The 18494-nt window shown below is 41.5% G+C and overlaps 1 protein-coding gene across 2 annotated transcripts in view; it reads left to right on the top strand.

The window, feature by feature from the left end:
• Positions 1 to 18494, top strand: part of Kcnab1 (potassium voltage-gated channel subfamily A regulatory beta subunit 1) — a 332096-nt gene that overhangs the window by 154368 nt on the left and 159234 nt on the right. The window lies entirely within an intron of this gene.

Below are 18494 nucleotides of genomic sequence, written 5' to 3'. Positions count from 1 at the left end.
ACCTTGAGGAGACAAGTTCTCAGAGTTTTTAAATAGGACTGAAAAGCAGTTTTTGAACACCAAGAAGGGGAATTTGTAATAAACTAAAATCAATAAAAGCTCTCAAAAGGATATGTAGAAAAGCCAATCATGGACATAGCAAAAGTCTCCTGATGCGAGTAATACTGTGCTCATTCAAATGGCTGAAATCCTACCATGAAAAAATAGACTTTGGGGTCTAGAGAGATGGCTCAGCAGTTAAGAATGCTTGCTCTATTGCAAGGGACCCAAGTTTAGTTCTCAGTACCCAAGCTGGGTGGCACACAACCACCTGTAACTTCAGTTCCAGGGGATCCAACATCCTCTTCTGGCCCATACAGGTACCCTCATATGTGTACATTCCCACATATGTTTATGTATACGTATACATAGTTGAATTAAAAATTAAATTTTAATTGGTCATATTTTTAGAAGGACATAGATTGTTGTCAGCTCACTATTTACCAGGTTCTAACCCTTGCATGGTGAGTGTGTGGCTCACACAGTCTGTAGCTGGGGTTCCCTTAGAGATCCTGAATTGAGACTATCCCAGATTATCCAGGCACACCTTAGTGTAACCACAAGCATCCTCACGAGAGTGAAGTAGTGGGAAATTCTGAGGACAGATGGTGACTCACTGACAGCAGAGAGGTGGGAAGATGGTCACAGCTGGGCTTGAAGAGGAAGGGGAAGGCTGAGTAGGACAGAATGCAATGATGAAAAGGCCAGGAAGTGATTCTCTGCTAAAGCCTCCTTGAGGTCCAGTCCTGCCTGCCCTGACCATGGCCCTGATTCACCTGGTGAAACTCATTGAGTGTTTCTGGCTTCCACAGCAATGCAAAATAAACTTGAGTTCTTTTAATTTACCAAATGTATGTGAATTTGTTGCGGCAGCAAGAAGAACCAAATGCAGTCACTTGTCACCAGGACAGGGCAAACATGACGACCTAGAAAGGAGTGGGGAGATGCTATCAGCGTGTGAAGGACCAGAGCTGGAGTGGCATTTGCCACTGAGCCCTGCTATGTGGAGACCATTATGATTTCAGCTGGAAGCCCCACTTCCCAAAGCAGCCTTCCTTTCTATGTGCTTAGACACACCCCCATCTCGGCTCTGTGTGTACCACTCATCATCCAGAAACACTACTAGCTACCTGGTATGTAACTCTCATATGTGTTCTCCTGGAGGGCGAGGATACATTTTCTTTCTCTTGATCAATACTTACGGGGCACCTACCATATAGTGGGCACGTGGGAGAAGAGCTGGAAGAGGGGGTATACAAAGAAAAATGTAAGTCAGTTTATAGACTGTGGTAATCATGCATAAAAAACACAAAGGGGAATATGTTCAAGACCTATGGCTGAGTGTTCGTATTTATCCTCATTTAAAACTTCCAGTGAAATGGGCGTGGTTACCTATATTTTATAGCCAGGTAAACGGAGGCTTGGGGAGGAAACACATTCAATATCATCCAACCTCCCTGACTCTATTGAGGCCAGCCATGGAGCCATATAATTCACTGCTTCTGTACCATATGCCTGCTAGGATGTACCACATGTGGGAGGACCAAAGATGCGTGGGCTACCTGCCCTTAGCCAGGATCTTGAATGTCAAGACATCTCATGTCTGTTTGATTAAAAGCTGGACATAAGTGCGCGTGACAAGTGTATCCTTGATTCTAGGTAAAGGAGCAAAGGATTAGTCTCCTCCCTTCACTGCTCTGTGGCTACGTTTGGAGATAGATTCTCCAGCAATCTAGAATCATGTGAGTGCAAGGCAGGAAGCTGGTACACGCTTTGTCGATAGACAAACTTAGTCACTCCATAATTAAATGATATTTCCAACACCAGACAATGAGTCAGAAGGATGGGCAGAGGAGAGTGAGGACTTTATCTGAGGTGCATGGGAGGGCCTGCTTTTCCCTTCTGGGGCCTGGGCAGCCAGCCTTGCCAATGGGGGAGGAATCCGTCAGAAGATCTGTGAACATGTGGGCTGCAAGCCGGACACTACTAGGCTCCGTGGTGCCTCTACTTGGCAAAGGGACGCTCTCCGGTCCCTGCAGTCTCCTGGAAGCCACCCGTTATCACACCACAGCCGAGGATGCATTGCTCTCTGAAGGCTCTCTGAAGTTCATCAAGGTCTGAGGCTTTGAACTTCAAGAGCTGCTTCTGATCTTGAGAACTGGGGTCCAGAATATTACCAAATATGCACCTCCAACTGACGGCAAAGAGGAGCTTTTAGCTTCTCACCAATCAACCAATGCTTTGGTTTGCTTTTCATCTTAGTGTTTTTATAGCTCAGTGTAGCATAAACGGGCCAGTGTAAGGGGGGGGGGGAATTCCTTGTTACTTTCAGGTGGGATAAAAAACAATTTAACAGAATCTAAGTCATGTGTGCATTACCTTAGCCTCTAAATATGTGGGCTTGTCTTGTTGCATAGGAAATTGTCAATGGTGAGTGGAATCAAAGGCAGAAAAGCTGCTATATATTTGAATAGGGATGTGGGGTATCACTGTTTAGAGCAAAGTTGACTGGGAAAGCAATGGAGATGCCCTGGCAAAGGTTGTTGTCTTAGAAGAATGACATTTTAACCTACAGACTGGATTGATGCTTATGTGCCTCATATACATAACATAGACAGAGATACACATATTAATAATATTAGAAAGAGTACAGCCACCCTAAATAACTTAGTTACATAGCATTCATGTCAGCTTTATTACCTCGGTTTTATCTGCGCAGTGAGTAGAACAAAGCTCCTCCTGCCCCCCGAAGTATAGATGATGAAACCAAAGTCCAGAAAGCAAGTGACTCTGGAAAGCCAGCATCATCCAGCCCTCGGTGGTAACATCAGGCCGCCTACCTCGTACCACTCCCTGGGCTGGAAGCTCAGGTCCGTTACAGACCCTACCGAAAACAATACAGTGATCAGCTGTGTGGCATGTTAGCTAAGATCTGAGCTGGGGTAAAACCTCAGTTCATATGCCGGCTCTGCCATTGATTAACTTGTGATCTTGTACAAGTCACAGAGCACGCCAGGGCTTCAATATATTTCAATCCATAAAGTGGAAAGGACTTACTAAATTATTCAGGATCCAGAAAAGAAAACACATTTATTTTCTGTAATAGGAGGGGTAGTAGGAAGTTATTTATTTAGAGGGTATCGATGGGCAGAGTATACATGGAGCTAAAAGCTCTCCAGGAAGGTTGGTAAGTGTCCTGGGGAAAGCATGGGAACCCCGTGTCTGCAGCAAGGAGGAGGGGCCAGCAATGCCCAGAAGCTAAAGAGAGATCTGTAGCTGTCAGAGTAGCTCAGAACCCAGAGCTGTGGAAAGATGTGTAACCCCGGGGCCTCAAGAATAAAGCCGGGAGAATAGAACTACAAGGGTTTCATGTTCATCCTACTGTGGGATCCTGAAGAAAACCAGGGAGCTGTGAGAGCCACGGGGGGTGAGATCCACAGAAGGAAACACCCTGATCTCAGGGTGCAGATGGGGAGGGAAGAGGCAAGGAGATGCAGGACTGCCTGCAAGGACCACCTCGCGGGGTGAGGTTTGGATGATTGCGTGGGCAAGGACGGGAAATGACTGGGACACAGCCCAGAGCAGAGCAGGCCTCACCACAGGTCAGCTGTTGACATGATTATTTTTACCACTCCCTCAGCATTCAGTGTGGTTTCAGCTGCAGGGAGATATTAATATTTCTAGGTTCTCGACTGGAAAGAACCTATTTTGATCTGGAACCTAGAATAATTATTCCTCTCAGAATTGCAAAAGGTAGGTCAGATGTTAGAAGTTAATTCTCTCTACAGTACTAATCACAGGATTGTAAAAGGCACATTTATATGTATATTTTAACATTGCATCTGCTGACAGTGTAATTAAGACTGTGACAGGATTTCCATTGTGGCTTGCTATTTTCAAACATTTATAACTTGGTTATCAAATTTTGCTCCAGCGGAAACTTGGCTACTGTGCCTCAGTCTTTAGATTTAAAAAATTTTTTTTTAAGAGAAAAACATCCTTTTCATTGTCTTTCACTTGAGTAGCAGAATGCTGTGTGTGCACTGTGGGTGTAAGTGTGTGTGCATCGACCCATTGATACATGTGGCTATAGTTCTCTGTTCTGTCTCCTTTCTTACTATTGCAATGCCATTAACCTTGCCACTTTGAAAGAAAGTCAAAAAGATGAGTCACTTGTAGGACCATCTAAGGGAAGGGGAAGAGAGAGAATGAAAGAGAGAAAAATATGAATGGCCACAAGACAGGTGACTTGCCTCAACCACACACACACACACACACACACACACACACACACATTTTAGTATTTACTAGCCCCTATATTTTTCACAAAGCCATTTCCCATCAGAGCTGATACATTCAGCCATCACTGCACTCACAGCCCTTCTGGGATTTTCTGGGAAGAACAGAGACGGAATTAACAAATAGATTACAGCACAAAGATGGGAACCTCTAGAATCTCATTAAGGCCATATGTAAATTCCTTCACATCGCACAACTAACACTTTACTCTGGAAGTTAAATATTTAAGATACCTAAGACACAGGTAGCGCTGGTTATTTACAAAGCTCATCTGCTTCTCTAGAATGAAAAGCCTCCTGGGAGAACAGTTACAGCGAGCAGAAAAAGAAGCCCAGGAAATGTGGTTGTGCTGAATGTTTCTGGAAGAACAGTGAGAGACGGTGAAGCCGAGGAAAAGAGAGGGCAGATGCTCTTCCCTTCATAGAGGCCATAGGCATGGCGGCATTCATTTCAGTGGCAGGATCTTCCGGGCATTGATTGTCTCATTCTTTGGTCCATTCGCTGATCTATTGCAAAAGGCCGTGAACAATCCCTGTGAATTCAAGGCGAGTCCCAACTAGCAACAAATCCCCCAGTCTAGCATATACTTTCAGAATCCTGAATCTTAGGAAATCAGGCCTGAAATAGAATAGATGACTGTGCAGGCACCACAGGGCCCAGATGGATGATGCGAAGGCCTGTCATGGGCTTGATGACCTAAAAGAGAGAGGTTTCAAATGCTAGCCTCAAGCAAGAAGCTTTTTGGTCACTGTCACTTTGTTTAAATGTTGACCCTGTGCTTTCAAGGCTTCCATTTTTTTTTTAAGAAAACCTGGGAACCTACAAGAATGTCAATCAATTTCATAAAGGCATTTTTATATAGTGTTTTTCAAGTGTGACCCCAGAGTCTAAATGAGGTATGGCACACAGATACACAAAGGTATCTGCTGAGTTAAAGAACAAGCAAGCTGCATTTTTTGACAATATTTTTAGATTTGAATAGACCTTTGTTTTGTTATAATTTAGGTAAATGTACAAATGGGGAGCCCACATCTGTGTGTCCCAAACAAAACGCAGCTTATGGCTAGGAGCTTTTTACTATTTTGTTACCTTAAGGGTTATGTGATGAGCAAGAAAATCAAAGTCCCAAGATAATGACGGTTTATTCAAGGGCCAGTAAATCAGGTCAATAACCTCGCTCTTCAAATTTCCTATTTATAGCATTTCCATCTTCACACTTCTCCTGAGTACCCTCTGTGGACTCTAGGTGTGGGCACTGGGTCCAAGCTGCAGGGACAGGCAAAGCCTTGGCTTAATAACTGAAGGTAATTAAGTCTATCCTTAGTTGGAGTTATTTGTGAACCCCTTGAGAACAATATTTCCTCAAACACATATAAAGGTTTATGTGTTTCTCACTCTCAGAAGCAAACATCTTCTTGAGAAAATGGATGGATGGATGAATGGTACAAGCTCTTGTTATGTACTTAGTGCATGAGAAACAATGAGAAACTGTGATCTCCTTCCCTCAAGCATGCTGTATTTGGCTATACTTTGGAAGTGGAAAAAAACCCCACCTTATTTAGTGCACAGTTTTAGAGGCTATCATTCTGAGATCCAGAAGCTCCATCTGGCTCTTGGCTGAGCCAGAACAAGAGAAGGGAATGGCTGAATGCAGAAGAGGCAATGGTGTGGAGTTCACATAAACCACTGCTAGACCTGCAGGGATGGCTCAGCTGTTAAGATCACTTGCTGCTCTTGATGAGAACCTGGTTTCAACCCCCCCCCCACACACACACATAGTGACTCACAACCATTTCTAAGTCCTTTCCTAGGAGATCTGTTGCCTCCTCATGGGTTCCAGTCACACACATTACGCATATGCAAGTAGGCCAAACACTTTACACATGAAGAGAAGAAGAAGAAGGAGGAGGAGGAGGAGGAGAAGGGGGAGGAGGAGGAGAAAGAAGAGGAGGAAGAGGAGGGGGAGGAGGAGGAGAAGGAGGAGGAGGAGGAGGAGAGGAAGGAAGGAAGGTTCACTAGTTTCTGAAGAACTAAACAACTTCATCAGACAAAATTAACCCATTCCTAGGACTAGGCAATGCCTCAATGGCCTGACCCTGGCTCCAGATCTCACTGATTAAGTGCCACGGCCCCCTTAGGACCACATTAAGATTTTGCCACCCCACACAGGAGCAAGCTTCCCCTAAAGAACACTTGAGAGATCCCAGAGGAAACCTTGAAAATGGGAGTAAGCCCAGAAGAACCGCTCAGAACACAGGGCCTCAGGGCAGAGGGGAGACTCCAAGAATGTAGCTGAAGAGACTCACCCTTGTCTCTGCCTTTACCCTCTGTGAGGTCTGTTCAGTGGGAGTTCAAAAGCTGAAAGAAGGCCTCACAGTCCCATGGACCTCTCGGCACAGACCAGATGGGAGAACAGCAAAGGAGCTGAACAGGTCAGTGTGTAAGACTGGCCAATTATATCCTCTTGCAAAGTCCTAAAGGAAAGCCCTATTTTCACATTTTACAGAGGAGCAAACTCAGGCAGAGACAGATTAGCGTGTCATGACTAAGCATTGATGAGAACCACTGTCTGGGTGCAGTCAGATTGGCCCTCAGACTCTTAGCCTAGAGTTTTCCTGCTAGAACTAGGCTTCCTACTCTGTAGCCTTTCCCCCCTCACCTTCTAATTCTTTGCAGAAGTACGGATATTACAATCCATATTTACGTGTGCTTTTCTGGGAATCCACATGCTATTTAAACCACTTATAATATTGGACACATTCAAATTTCCAAACAGCTGGTATACAAGTCAACTTTTGAGTCTCATCTTATTCACAAGCTAGACTTTCCCCCAACCTTGAGTTTCATTTGAAATTCCAGTCTCTTAAGATGGTATTTTAAGAAGCAGAAAGTCAGGATTCTCTAACATGTACTAGAATTTAAAATAGTGGAGATCTGTCTTCCACAAGGACCATGTTTCAAAGTTAATGCAAAGAGAAAATCAGATGTAGTCAAAATACCCTCAGAAATCCATCAGGCCAACTTCCTACTCCAGACCTGTCCCACTCCACATGTGGATTCCTCTGCTGAAGAGCAAGTGGCTGTGCTGAGGGCCTGAATAGGTCCCTCTCTTCAGGATCCGTTTGTACCGGCAGCCCCAGGCATGGGGTCTAGCAAAGTGGCATAGGCTCTCCCAGCTCATGTCCTACCCAGAAACTCCTTAGATGAAGGAAACAAAAAAAATAAATGGTTTTAATAATCTGTTTCTTCTCCTATTTTTCTAATTGCAGTTTGTTGAAATGGAGTATGTTAAATTAATGATGCAACTGAACTCAAAATGCATACAGTTCCTCTCAGTGTTCGTGGTGGGTTGGTTTGAGGAGTCTCTTGAACTACTGAAATGTTTAATCTCTTGTGTAAAATGGCATACATAGCATTTACACAGACCCTGTGCACAGCTTTCTGTATACTGTCCCCAAATCGTCTACGGTACTGCCTAATACAGAGCACGGCTGTGTGCATAGCTGCTTTTCCGTATTGCCTAGGGAACAGTGACAGGAAGAAAAGCGAGTGAGTTGGTCTTTGTTTGTTTTAAATCTGAATATCATCTATTTAAAACTAAATTTGTGAGCCTGGAACCTGCTGGTATCATTAGGTAGGACAGTGAAAACCTTGGATCTGAGAATGATTCTTTACACCCATCACAAAAGCCTTCAAATTCTTACCTCTTTTCTCACCTCAGTAGAGTGCAAAGCCTTAGGACTTAACTGGACCACTGGTTCATGGGGCGGGGGAGGGGGAATCCCTCTGGTAAAGCACTTTTAAGGGACAGGCAGATTACTAACTGTTTCCATGATTCCAAACTTTCAGTCTCATCCTTTTAGGGAGCCTATTTCCTAAGCTGATGGAAAGATTTGAAGGGTTTTTGTTTATCAGTTTGTCTTTGAGACAGGGTCTCCTAGCATGGTAGTGTTGTCAATGTGGTAGACCCTAGAATCAAGGGGATGGGTGGGCCTGTGGCGTGCATAGGGGGATTATCTTGTTAAGGCGATAATGGGGAGACCCATCTTAATGGTAGACAGGCAGTACATTCCCTGACTTAGATTCTGAACCACCCAAAGCAGAAAGGGAGCAGAGCAGCCAACATGCATTCCTGGGCTTCTGCTTCTTGACGATGGGACAATGTGGCCAGGTCCCTCAAGCTCCTGCCCCTTACTTCCCTACCATGACCGACTGTAACCAGGAACTGCGAGCTCAACAAACCCCTTCTCCCTTAGGTTGATATTGCCAAAGTGTTTTATTTAAGCAACAGCAAAAGAAACAAAGATGCCTACCTAGCTTTCACCTCCGTTTCCTGATTGCTAGGATTGCCAAGTTTCTGCCCGGCCAGCAAGCCCAGGTGTAGCTAAGGGCGTCCATCTCAGTCTGGTAGGGATGCTGCTGAGCACATGAGACAGCATTCTTCTTTCACTAAAGGATGATGCTGTGCACGCGCCAGGAGGAACCCTTATTTGTACTATTCTTTTTCAAGAAGGTGAATCTTTCCTATGGCCTGTGTTTGCTACTATAGTTGGCAGGTGGCTTGAATTAAGTTCAGATTCACTCTCCATTATTTGGTTCTAAATTTTAATTTTCAAAAATGACTTGAGCTCATTGCCATGGTGCGTTCTCTTCTCTCATGTGAGTCTAAGTCATGTAAGTCATATGTTGTGTAGAAAGCCAGATACTAAGGACCAAAGATTAGAGTGGGTTGCAGGTGTCCTTCACATTAAACTAAAAGACTTCTGTTTCACTGTTATTCTGGGAAGGAAATAAAACATTCATTAAATATCTCTACCCCAATTACATAGACTTGTATTTATTTACATCATTACAGTAAAACTTCAAGCCATTTAAAACTATCAAGGGGGCAGAGAAGATGGTTCAGTACTGCTCCCCAGAACCCACATAAAAACCCAAGGGACGTGGTAGTAGCTGCCTGTAACCCTACTCTTGGGAAGTACCGACAAGGGATCCTGGTACAAGCTGAACCTTGGGCCTCCACCTGTACATGCATGTACCTACCTGCACACAAATGCAACCCACACATGTGAAAATATGCATCCACACATGTACACATAACACATTCAACAAATCAATTGTCAGGGTGTAATTCACCTGTGTATGTACTTGGTTCATCTCATTTGCCTGTTCATCATCTCTGATTTAGAATCCTAAATCTGTCAGACATTAAAAATAGCATTAGTAAAGTATTTTTTAAACTAATCCCTTGTGCATGTGCAATCTGTGGCATTCTTAAGAAAGAATTTGAGGTGTTTCTTTTGTGTGGTTGAAGGTCCAGTTGCCATGGTAACAGCTTTATTGTGTAATATTGAGAGAAATGCATTGGAAGCCTGGCACGTGGGCCTCCATATTGGGTGCCTGTTACTGCGGCTTGGGCAGCACTTGACTTTTCCTGGTCCGCATAATCACAGGGATTTGGATATCTAGCCAAGGCTGCTCCACCCCATGCAGCTTTTAGAACAGTCTGGAAACAGCTTTGAGTCAGGTAGCATGAAGGCAAAGTTCTCATGTTTAAACATGTAGAATGCCTTGGGTTATTTTTTTGTTGTTTTTTAACGCTGTCATTTACGTATTGTACTACTTCAGAATCCCAAGAGTCACATGGAACAATGATCAAAACTGGAGCAATTTATTTCATATTTTCCATATTTCCTCGGGACAACCAAATGCTTTCTGAAAATCTATGAAAAATGAGCTATACTTTTGTAAATATGAGTCAGAACTAATAGAAAAAAAACTGTAAGCATCACCTAGATGCTGCTACATCAGCTTCTTTTCAAGCTGAATGGATAGACATGTGCTTTCATTTAAATATTTCAAGTTCACCCTGTCCTTGGCAACCATTTGGTTCTCGCAAACCTGTGGTGGGCCAAGCTGCACTTTCTAAATTAGTCTATACTGCAGCACACTTGAATGATAATAGACGCATAATAGATAGCAAAATAATTTCTTTAAGACCTCGATGTCTGGTTTCTAAGCAGCACCAGGACGATACTTCCAATGGATTGGTTGTACATGAATTAGTGGGGCATCAGTGGCATGGCGATAGGCTGTTTGGGAGAAAGTCTTGTTTGCACATTCACTCAATGGAGACTATTAGCTACCTGCTTTGTGGTAAGGACAAAAACACAGTGTCCCCTCCCTCCTCTATCCTCTCTCCCTCTCTTCTTTACTCCCTTAAGTTCAGATCTGGTCCTGAACAGGAGCTAGAGGCCAGAGGGTTTTCTGGGGCTTTACCAGCTGACTTTCCCTGCATCCTCAGTCATGTTCATCTTGCTGTGGCGCTTTATCATAATGCCATTCATTCATTCCTTCATTCATTCATGGCATTTGTTACGCCAAAATCTCTGCCTTTCTAAGGTACAAAGTCAAGAGCACCCCTGCTCTTAAGAGGTTTACTTCAGGCCCTTCTGAAATCCTCAATTGTAACCTCAGGATATCTTATTTTCTTATTGAGCACATCCCACTTACATCAAAAGTTTTTTCTTTAAATTTCTCTGTCAAAATGCCCCCCCCCCATTCTTTCCTCCTCTGAGTAAAGTCATACTAGTGTGCATCTCCTAAAACCATGACACCAAGCTTCCTCTAGCTTGAGTAAAACCATGGGCAAAGGAATACAGCTGCCATTGGTGGTCAGTGCATTTGTTACAATGAGAAACACTTTACAAGTATTCTCACTGAACTCTCACCTAAGAGGTAGAAAAGTGAGGTCCCGAGCAAACATCAAACTTCATAAGCACATAAGGAGAAAAGCTGAGATCCACAATTAGTTTATCTTAGCCTGATGCCTCCACCCAAACTCTTAAAATGTGAATCACTGTTACAATTGCTGTGCAGTGAGTCAGTCTATAGTGTCTGTTTTCATTTATAAATTAGTATATCCATATAAACAATATTGCATTCCATGGGTGAAATACATGAAAAGATGTATTTCAAAGAAAATCTTCTGTAAAGCAAAGGACATGGTAAATAACACAAAATGGGAAAAGAGCTTCATCAACCCCACATCTGACAGAGGGCTGATCTCCAAAATATAGAAAGAACTCAAGAAACATAAAAATACCAAATAATCCAATATAAAAATGGGGTACAGATTTGAACAGAGAATTCTCAACAGAAGATCTCAAATGGCCAAAAGACATTTAAGGAATTGCCCAACACCCTTAATCATCAGGGAAATACAAATCAAAATGACTCTGAGATAGCATGTTATATCTGTCAGAATGGCTAAGACCAAAAATACTGAGGACAGCTTGTGCTGGAGAGGATGTAGAATTGGGAACAGTCCTCCACTGCTGGTAAGAGTGCAAACTTGTACAGCCACTTTGGAAATCAGTATGGCAGTTTCTCAGAAAATTGGGAATCAATCTATCTCAAGATCCAGCAATACCACTCCTGGGAATATACCCAAAGGATGTTCAATTGTACTACAAGGACATTTGTTCAACAATATTCATAGAAGCATTATTCGTAATAGCCAGAGCCTGAAAACAACCTAGATGCCCCTCAACTGAAAAAGGCGTAAAGAAAATGTGGCAGTACATTTACACAATGGAGTATTACTCAGCTGTAGAAAAAAAAATGACATCATTAAATTGCAAGCAAATGGATGGAACTAGGGGAAAAAAATCCTGAGTGAGGTAACCCAGACTCAGAAAGACAAGCACGGTATGTACTCACTCATAAGTGTACATTAGATGTAAAACAAAGGATACCCAGACTACAATACACAGCTCCAAAGAAGCTAGGTAACAAGAAAGACCCTAGGAGAAACACATGGATTGCCCTGCGAAGGGGAATTAGATAAGATCTCCTGTATAAACCAGGGATGGGTGAGGAGAGTAAAGGGGAGGAGCTGGGGATGCGAACATGAGAAACAGGATGGTTGAGAGGGGAGAGGGACAGGATGGGAGAACAATGAAAGAGATATCTTGATAGAGTCACTATAGGGTTAGAAAGAAACATGGTGCTAGGGAAATTCCCAATAATCTACAAGGATGACCTCAGCTAAGACTCTTAGCAATAGTAGAGAGGGAGCCCGATCCATCCTTGCCATGTAATCAGATTGGTGAATATCCCAACTATCCTCATAGAACCTTCATCCAGTAACTGATGGAACCAGATGTAGAGATCCACAACCAAGCATTCCAGGCTGAACTCCAGGAATCCAATCGAAGAGAGGGAGGGGGGAATAGATGTGCAAGGGAGGTCAAGATCACGATGGAGAAATCTGCAGAGACAGCTGAACCAAGCTCGTGGAAACTCAGGAACTATAGACAGCTGTGGCATTTCTGTGGCCGAACTAGGCCCTCGGTATGTGGGAGACAATGGAGAAGCTTGGACTGAGAGGCCCCTGGCAGTAAGACCAGGATCTATCCCAGGTGCATGAGATAGCTTGTTGAAGTCCATTCCCTATGGTGGGATGCCATGCTCAGCCTTAATGAAGGGAGAAGGGGCTTGGTCCTGCCCCAACTTAATGTGCCAGACTTTGATTACTCCCCATGGGAGCCCTTACCCATGGGGAGGAGTCAATGGGGGGAGGAGAAAAGGTGGGGAAGAACTGTGGTTGGAATTAAAATGAAATTTAAAACAATAAAGAAAAAGGAAAGAAAAGAAAATATGACTTGTAGACCCAATAAGATATAAATAAAATTAAAGTTTTCTTTGACATTCCTCTGATACTTGTTCCACATTTTTCAAAACGAATTTTATATGTTAGCTGTTTTATTTTTTAGAAGTAGCAGTGTTGGCATTAAAGAATCTAAAATTTCAGCAAAATATGGAAGACTAAAAAGGATACTGCCAAGCTTAAATTATACCAACTATGAGGGTTGGTGATTACTAAACAGTTCATACATTTTATCGATAACTTTGGCCTAATTGAGCCTTTCGACTGCATAAGAGTTCTCTCACTGTCAATCGTGTAAGACGGGTTCACCCTAAGGATATACAATAAAGTACCATAAATAAGGGTCTCCAGAAAGTTCCAAGCAAATAACCTCAGAACAGCCCGTTCTCTGCTTCAGGCAGAAACAGGAAATGACATCATCTCCCTGGTGCGAGTCCAATCCCACTCCCTACTCTCCAAGTGTCTGCCTGTTTCTGCATTTCTCGTTTGCTCGTTCTTCTCCTCTTTCCTGTATTTTCCCTGCCACACTGGGTTTCCCATTCATAACTCAAGACTCCCTTTGCCATGGAATCTCCACACATCTTTTCAGCTCCAACCTCCCTAACAGCTTCCTTTTCTTCTTATATCCTGGCCCAAGTTCTGGGAGACACACAGACCCAACTTTTGACCATTTTCTCTGTTTAGGCAGAGTCTTAATTGTGTGTCATAAGGCAGTGGAAAATCTAGAACTATCTCAGGCCTATAGTGGGGCACCCATACAGCCTTGGTTTTTAAGGGTGGTGCTCAATGATAGGGAACAAAATCCTCATTATAGAAAAATATGATCTCACATCTTCAATAAACTCCTCAGCGAGACATTTTCCAAGAGAGAGAGCTAGAAGTGCGGTTGGCACCATCTCAAATATGTTTAATTTGGACTAGCACTTATTTCCATATGAAAAATTCAAAGTTGCCCTAGAACACTGGCATGAACAGTTGGGCCAGTTGGACATTCTAAGTGGTTATTTTCAAAGCAGACTGACTATAATTTTCTTATTGATTTATTTTTGGCTAGTTCTATCAGTTGCCAAAACAGGGATTTTTCTATTTCTTTTGCTAAGTTGTTTGATGCATTTTGAAGTTCTGTTAATCCCATGGACATGTCTGTAGTTGTCTGTCTTCCTGATTACTTATCATCTTGGACTGTTTCATGATACGTCTCTTTGTTTTAAAGTCTCCTGTGTCTGGCCTGGTGTAGCTTTTCCCATCCATTTACTTTCAACCTATGTAGAGTACAAATCTCAAAGACAGTCTATTTTAGATCCTCTTAAAAGTTCATCCTAACAATCTCTGACATTTAGTTGAAGTGTTTAGCCTGTTAACATTTGATGTAATTACAAACAATGCTGAATTCATGTTTGGAGTGTACTTATGTTTATCTTGTGTTCTTTGTTTCTTTGTTACTGTTTGCTACTGTCTTTGGTAACATGTGGCTTTTTTAAAACTTAAATGAAGTGTACATTCTCATGTTTTGCAATTTGAGTTAATAGTTTTTTAACTTAACTTTGTAGGAACTTTGTAATATGAAAGTTTGCTTGCAGATACTCATACCTTTTGAGTTATACATAGATTGATGCACGATTAATAAAAACTCAAAAACAGAAATTAGGGTTCAACCTGAAGGTCAGAAAAGCAAAACAGTCGGTCACTGGCTCTTACTTCTACCTTGGTCCAAAATGGTGCTCCTGCCTCCAGGAATCTCAGAATGTGACTGAGACTGAGAGCTGACTCCTCTCTAGTTCTGGGATTAAGGATGTGCACTACAACAGCCTGGTTTCCATGGCAAGCTAGTGTGGTACTGGGATTAAAGGTGTGTGTCATTGCTGCCTTGTCTGTAAGGCTGGCCAATGTTTTACTTTTCTGGTCTTCAAGCAAGCTTTATTTATTAAAATATAAATGAAATGCTACTACAATAGAAGTTAAGAAGTCTTTTGTTAACCTATTTTTGAAGGTTTATTTATTATATGACTGCTTTGGCTGTATGTGCATGTATGTATGTGTGTATATATGCCATATGCATGCTTGGTACAGCAGCTTCAGTTCTTGCATTAAGATCACTTTAATTAATTTTTGTACCATGTGAGACATGTGGATCTAGTTTCTTCATCTCCAAGTGAATCTCCAGTTTTCCCAGCAGCATTTGCTAAAAACATTATCCTTTTTCTAAAATACATTTTTAAAGCACTGTTGGTGAAGAATACATGACTGTAGCTGTTCCTATTTATTTCTACCCCCTGCTCTATTTCATTGGTCTATGTGTCTGGTTTTGCAGCATTATTGTACAGTCCTGTTACCATCATTGTGTAGTATAGGTTGAGATCATGTACTGTGATGCCTCTAACATTACTTTATGTTTATGGTTGTTTTGGCTAGTTGAGGTCTTCTGTACTTTCTTGTAATTTTTAGGATTATTTTTCTAGGTTTTTTTTTTAAAAAAAAGGTAGTTAGAAATTTTTTATAGAAATTGCATTGAATTTTGTGACAATTGCTTTTAAAATGTAGCCATTTATGTGATGTTAACTCTGCCAATCCATGAGTTTGGAAGGTCTTTCCTTATAGTGTCCTCTTCAAATCCTTTCCCAGTGTTTTAAAGGTTTTTTCATGAAGGTCTTTCCTTTCCTTCATTAGGTTAATTTTAGGTACATCATTTTACTTTGTGAAGCTATTAAGAGTGATATTATTTTCCTGATTTCTTCCTCAGCAATTTCATTATTAATATAGAAAAAGGCTGGTGATTTTTTGTATGTTGATTTTGTATCTCACTACCTTGTTAAAGATGTTAATCACATCTGGTGGAGTTTCTAGAGTCTTTTGAGTATAGGATTATGTCACCTATAAATAGAGATGTCTTGAATTCTCCAGTCCTGTTTCTTTTCATTCCTTTCTCTTGTCTTATTTTCTAGCCAAGACTTTGAGCACTTTAAGGAAAGGTTTGGTGAGATTCAGTAATGAATGAATCTGTCCAGTGATGTGTGATTCCTCTCTGTATACTGTGAGTATGTCTTATTGCCATTAGTTAATAAAAAAGCTACTTTGGCTAATGGCTCAAGCGTATTGCTAGCTAGTTCTTCTATCTTAAATGAACTCATTTCTATTAAACTGTGTATCGCCACAAGGCTGTGGCTTACTGGTAAGGTTCTGGCGTCTTTCTCTTTTGACAGCTACATGGCATCTCTCTGACTCCACCTACTTTCCTCCTCTAGCTCTGCTTAGATTTCTTGCCTTGCTATATTCTGCCCTGCCATGGACCAAACAAGACTCCTTATTAACCAATGGTAATAAAACATATTTATAGCATACAGAGGGGAATCCTACATCAGTCCAGTCCTAAGTTTTCTTTGTGTAAAGATTTGCTATTAATACTTTACCCTGCTTGGTTGTTACGAATTTATTTGAGTTGTTTTATCTTCTTGATTCAATTTGCATAAATCATAAATGCCTAGGAATTCATTGATTTATTATAGATTTTCCAAGTTTCTGGAGTATAGGTTTTCTAAGTGTTTTTTCCCAATGGCCTCTAGATTCATTAGAATTTGTTGTAACAACTCCCTTTTCATGTCTAATGTAATGAATTTGGGTCTTCTCTGCCTTTCGTGCAACTAGGTTGGCTAGGAGTTTGTCAATCACAATTATCTTTTCAAAGTACCAACTCATTGATTAAGTCTCTGCATTGATCTTTTTGTTTCTATTCCTTATTGTCAACTTTGGTTTTTATAATTTTTGGTCATCTACATCTTTGCAGTTTGACTCTTTTTCAAGCCTTTGGTGTTTATCACTAGATTATTTATTTATAATCTTCCTGATTTGTTTTAATGTTAGCACTTATAAGATTTATTCAGAATGTCTAATAATTTTGCTGTGACTTTCCTTTGATTCTAAGAATTTTAGAAGTTCCTTATTGACTTCTTCAGTATCCCACTGTTCACTCAATAGTGCATTGCTTACTCTCCAAATATTCAGGTCGTTTCTCTTTTTTATTATTTTATTCTTTTTTAATTAAAATTTCTGCCTCCTCCCGTTTCCCATTTCCCTCCCCATCCTCCCACATATTGCCCCCTCCCCCCACTCCCCTCCCCCTATCCCCACTCCTCTTCTCCTCCCCCCACTCCATTCCCCCTCCCTCTTGATACTGAAGAGCAGTCCAAATTCCCTGCCCTGCAGGAAGACCAAGGTCCTCCCTCTTCTATCTAGGTTCAGGAAGGTGAGCATCCAAACAGGCTAAGCTCCCACAAAGCCAGTTCATGTATTAGGATCGAAACCTAGTGCCATTGTCCTTGACTTCTCATCAGCCTTCATTGTCCGCCATGTTCAGAGAGTCCGGTTTCAACCCATGCTTATTCATTCCCAGTCCAGCTGGCCTTGGTGGGCTCCCAATAGATCAGTTCCACTGTCACAGAGGGTGGGTGCACCCCTCGTGGTCCTGACTTCCTTGCTCATGTTCTCCCTCCTTCTGCTCCTCATTTGGACCTTAAGAGCTCAGTCCGTTGCTCCAAATTGGGTCTCTGTCTCTATCTCGATCCATCGCCAGATGAAGGTTCTAAGGTGATATGCAAGATATTCATCAGTATAGGATAGGGTCATTTCAGGTTCCCTCTCCTCAGTTGCCCAAGGTACCAGCTGGGGACATCTCCCTGGACACCTATGAGCCCCTCTTCAGGTCGTTTCTTTTGGGCGGATTTCCACTTTTATTTTGCTATAATCTGATAATATATAAGAAATTACATCAATTATTTCATATTTTATGTTGGTTCTGTGTCCTATATTGTGATTTATTTTTAGAGAATATTCTATGAGCTTCTGAGAGTAATATATATTCTAGAGCTGTTGTATAGAATGATTTGTATATTTCTGATAGGTGTACATTTGGGATGTAGCTTATCTTTGAAATTTCTGGGTTGATTTCTGGGTTGGGTGGTGTGTTGGAAGAGGAAAGTTGGATATTATTATTTCTTGGTATAGATTTTTGAAAATTTCTGATAATTTTACTGAGTGGATTCACTATGCCTTTAAAGGTTATCTCAACTCCTTCTGCCTAATGGACTCCTAGGTTTTGTTTCCTAATCATATCTCAGAATTCTTCAAAGTTTTGGTTATGATCAATTTTTCTTTACATGTATATGAATGTATTCTCTTGTCTCTACTTCAGTACTATTTCTTTTGATTGATGTTGTCTATTGACTATGCTCTCAAATATGCTTTTTTTAAAAATTGGATCTATTTTGAGCCTATTTTTGTGATTCTTTTTACAGAATCTTACTTTCCTAAATCAATGTTTCTGTCATGCTTTTGAATTTTCCCACTATATTTCTGACATTTACATCAATTTGCTAACATTATCTAGACACTGAGTTGATTTGATTTCCTTACTTCATTACTTCCTTATAGCTATTTATTCATCTGTGTGGCCATTAATCATTTTAAAAAGGAAGGCCCTGGACTTTTTTTT

This window comes from Chionomys nivalis, chromosome 24 (assembly GCF_950005125.1).
Source record: "Chionomys nivalis chromosome 24, mChiNiv1.1, whole genome shotgun sequence".
Lineage (NCBI taxonomy): Eukaryota > Metazoa > Chordata > Mammalia > Rodentia > Cricetidae > Chionomys > Chionomys nivalis.
Note: the sequence above shows the minus strand (reverse complement) of the source record. Positions and strands in the feature narration are given on the sequence as shown.